The sequence below is a fragment of the Protopterus annectens genome, chromosome 10.part0 (genome assembly GCF_019279795.1).
Source record: "Protopterus annectens isolate FY-2018-M chromosome 10.part0, PAN1.0, whole genome shotgun sequence".
In the NCBI taxonomy this organism is placed as follows: domain Eukaryota; kingdom Metazoa; phylum Chordata; order Ceratodontiformes; family Protopteridae; genus Protopterus; species Protopterus annectens.
In genome coordinates this window covers 1761162204-1761166789 of record NC_056744.1, presented here as the reverse complement: position 1 = coordinate 1761166789, position 4586 = coordinate 1761162204, and positions in this window count along the sequence as shown.

The window sequence follows — 4586 nt, the reverse complement described above, 5'->3', positions numbered from 1 at the left end:
TGTTCCCTGTATCTCCTTGTTGCTGTTCCTGTATCATGGGGGCAGGGTACAAAGCCTTACTGCTGTTCCCTGTATCTCCTTGTTGCTGTTCCCTGTATCATGGGGGAGGGTACAAAGCCTTACTGCTGTTCCCTGTATCTCCTTGTTGCTGTTCCCTGTATCATGGGGGCAGGGTACAAAAGCCTTACTGCTGTTCCCTGTATCTCCTTGTTGCTGTTCCCTGTATCATGGGGGCAGGGTACAAAGCCTTACTGCTGTTCCCTGTATCTCCTTGTTGCTGTTCCCTGTATCATGGGGGCAGGGTACAAAGCCTTACTGCTGTTCCCTGTATCTCCTTGTTGCTGTTCCCTGTATCATGGGGGCAGGGTACAAAGCCTTACTGCTATTCCCTGTATCTCCTTGCTACTGTTCCCTGTATCATGGGGGCAGGGTACAAAGCCTTACTGCTGTTCCCTGTATCTCCTTGTTGCTGTTCCCTGTATCATGGGGGCAGGGTACAAAGCCTTACTGCTGTTCCCTGTATCTCCTTGTTGCTGTTCCCTGTATCATGGGGGCAGGGTACAAAGCCTTACTGCTGTTCCCTGTATCTCCTTGTTGCTGTTCCCTGTATCATGGGGGAGGGTACATAGCCTTACTGCTGTTACCCGTATCTTCTTGTTGCTGTTCCCTGTATCATGGGGCAGGGTACAAAGCCTTACTGCTGTTCCTGTATCTCCTTGTTGCTGTTCCTGTATCATGGGGCAGGGTACAAAGCCTTACTGCTGTTCCCTGTATCTCCTTGTTGGTGTTCCCTGTATCATGGGGCAGGGTACAAAGCATTACTACTGTTCCCTGTATCTCCTTGTTGCTGTTCCCTGTATCATGGGGCCAGGGTACAAAGCCTTACTGCTGTTCCCTGTATCTCCTTGCTGCTGTTCCTGTATCATGGGGGCAGGGTACAAAGCCTTACTACTGTTCCCTGTATCTCCTTGTTGCTGTTCCCTGTATCATGGGGACAGGGTACAAAGCCTTACTGCTGTTCCCTGTATCTCCTTGCTACTGTTCCCTGTATCATGGGGGGCAGGGTACAAAGCCTTACTGCTGTTCCCTGTATCTCCTTGTTGCTGTTCCCTGTATCATGGGGGCAGGGTACAAAGCCTTACTACTGTTCCCTGTATCTCCTTGTTGCTGTTCCCTGTATCATGGGGGCAGGGTACAAAGCCTTACTGCTGTTCCCTGTATCTCCTTGCTGCTGTTCCCTGTATCATGTGGGCAGGGTACAAAGCCTTACTGCTGCTACCTGTATCTCCTTGTTGCTGTTCCCTGTATCATGGGGGCAGGGTACAAAGCCTTACTACTGTTCCCTGTATCTCCATGTTGCTGTTCCCTGTATCATGGGGACAGGGTACAAAGCCTTACTGCTGTTCCCTGTATCTCCTTGCTGCTGTTCCCTGTATCATGGGGGCAGGGTACAAAGCCTTACTGCTGTTCCCTGTATCTCCTTGTTGCTGATCCCTGTATCATGGGGGCAGGGTACAAAGCCTTACTGCTGTTCCCTGTATCTCCTTGCTGCTGTTCCCTGTATCATGGGAGCAGGGTACAAAGCCTTGCTGCTGTTCCCTGTATCATGGGGGCAGGGTACAAAGCCTTACTGCTGTTCCCTGTATCTCCTTGTTGCTGTTTCCTGTATCATGTGGGCAGGGTACAAAGCCTTACTGCTGTTCCCTGTATCTCCTTGTTGCTGTTCCCTGTATCATGGGGGCAGGGTACAAAGCCTTACTGCTGTTCCCTGTATCTCCTTGTTGCTGTTCCCTGTATCATGGGGGCAGGGTACAAAGCCTTACTGCTGTTCCCTGTATCTCCTTGTTGCTGTTTCCTGTATCATGGGGGCAGGGTACAAAGCCTTACTGCTGTTCCCTGTATCTCCTTGTTGCTGTTCCCTGTATCATGGGGGCAGGGTACAAAGCCTTACTGCTGTTCCCTGTATCTTCTTGCTGCTGTTCCCTGTATCATGGGGGCAGGGTACAAAGCCTTACTGCTGTTCCCTGTATCTCCTTGTTGCTGATCCCTGTATTATGGGGGCAGGGTACAAAGCCTTACTGCTGTTCCCTGTATCTCCTTGTTGCTGTTCACTGTATCATAGGGACAGGGTACAAAGCCTTACTGCTGTTCCCGTGTATCTTCTTGCAGCTGTTCCCTGTATCATGGGGGCAGGGTACAAAGCCTTACTGCTGTTCCCTGTATCTCCTTGTTGCTGTTCCCTGTATCATAGGGGCAGGGTACAAAGCCTTACTGCTGTTCCCTGTATCTCCTTGCTGCTGTTCCCTGTATCATGGGAGCAGGGTACAAAGCCTTACTGCTGTTCCCTGTATCTCCTTGTTGCTGTTCCCTGTATCATGGGGGCAGGGTACAAAGCCTTACTGCTGTTCCCTGTATCTCCTTGTTGCTGTTCCCTGTATCATGGGGGCAGGGTACAAAGCCTTACTGCTATTCCCTGTATCTCCTTGCTGCTGTTCCCTGTATCATGGGGGCAGGGTACAAAGCCTTACTGCTGTTCCCTGTATCTCCTTGTTGCTGTTCCCTGTATCATGGGGCAGGGTACAAAGCATTACTACTGTTCCCTGTATCTCCTTGTTGCTGTTCCTGTATCATGGGGCAGGGTACAAAGCCTTACTGCTGTTCCTGTATCTCCTTGCTGCTGTTCCCTGTATCATGGGGGCAGGGTACAAAGCCTTACTGCTGTTCCCTGTATCTCCTTGTTGCTGTTCCCTGTATCATGGGGGCAGGGTACAAAGCCTTACTACTCTTCCCGTGTATCTCCCTGTTGCTGTTCCCTGTATCATGGGGGCAGGGTACAAAGCCTTACTGCTATTCCCTGTATCTCCTTGCTGCTGTTCCATGTATCATGGGGCCAGGGTACAAAGCCTTACTGCTGTTCCCTGTATCTCCTTGTTGCTGATCCCTGTATCATGGGGGCAGGGTACAAAGCCTTACTGCTGTTCCCTGTATCTCCTTGCTGCTGATCCCTGTATCATGGGGGCAGGGTACAAAGCCTTACTGCTGTTCCCTGTATCTCCTTGTTGCTGTTCCCTGTATCATGGGGGCAGGGTACAAAGCCTTACTGCTGTTCCCTGTATCTCCTTGTTGCTGTTCCTGTATCATGGGGCAGGGTACAAAGCCTTACTGCTGTTCCCTGTATCTCCTTGTTGCTGTTCCCTGTATCATGGGGGCAGGGTACAAAGCCTTACTGCTGTTCCCTGTATCTCCCTGTTGCTGTTCCCTGTATCATGGGGGCAGGGTACAAAGCCTTACTGCTGTTCCCTGTATCTCCTTGTTGGTGTTCCCTGTATCATGGGGCAGGGTACAAAGCATTACTACTGTTCCCTGTATCTCCTTGTTGCTGTTCCCTGTATCATGGGGCAGGGTACAAAGCCTTACTGCTGTTCCCTGTATCTCCTTGCTGCTGTTCCCTGTATCATGGGGGCAGGGTACAAAGCCTTACTGCTGTTCCCTGTATCTCCTTGTTGCTGTTCCCTGTATCATGGGGGCAGGGTACAAAGCCTTACTGCTGTTCCCTGTATCTCCTTGTTGCTGTTCCCTGTATCATGGGGGCAGGGTACAAAGCCTTACTGCTGTTCCCTGTATCTCCTTGTTGCTGTTCCCTGTATCATGGGGGCAGGGTACAAAGCCTTACTGCTGTTCCCTGTATCTCCTTGTTGCTGTTCCCTGTATCATGGGGCAGGGTACAAAGCCTTACTGCTGTTCCCTGTATCTCCTTGTTGCTGTTCCTGTATCATGGGGCAGGGTACAAAGCCTTACTGCTGTTCCCTGTATCTCCTTGTTGCTGTTCCTGTATCATGGGGCAGGGTACAAAGCCTTACTGCTGTTCCCTGTATCTCCTTGTTGCTGTTCCTGTATCATGGGGGCAGGGTACAAAGCCTTACTGCTGTTCCCTGTATCTCCTTGTTGCTGTTCCTGTATCATGGGGCAGGGTACAAAGCCTTACTGCTGTTCCCTGTATCTCCCTGTTGCTGTTCCGTGTATCATGGGGGCAGGGTACAAAGCCTTACTACTGTTCCCTGTATCTCCTTGTTGCTGTTCCCTGTATCATGTGGGCAGGGTACAAAGCCTTACTGCTGTTCCCTGTATCTCCTTGTTGCTGTTCCCTGTATCATGGGGGCAGGGTACAAAGCCTTACTGCTGTTCCCTGTATCTCCTTGTTGCTGTTCCCTGTATCATGGGGGCAGGGTACAAAGCCTTACTGCTGTTCCCTGTATCTCCTTGCTACTGTTCCCTGTATCATGGGGGCAGGGTACAAAGCCTTACTGCTGTTCCCTGTATCTCCTTGTTGCTGTTCCCTGTATCATGGGGGCAGGGTACAAAGCCTTACTGCTGTTCCCTGTATCTCCTTGTTGCTGTTTACTGTATCATGGGGGCAGGGTACAAAGCCTTACTGCTGTTCCTTGTATCTCCTTGCTACTGTTTCCTGTATCATGGAGGCAGGGTACAAAGCCTTACTGCTGTTCCCTGTATCTCCTTGTTGCTGTTCCCTGTATCATGGGGGCAGGGTACAAAGCCTTACTACTGTTCCCTGTATCTCCTTGTTG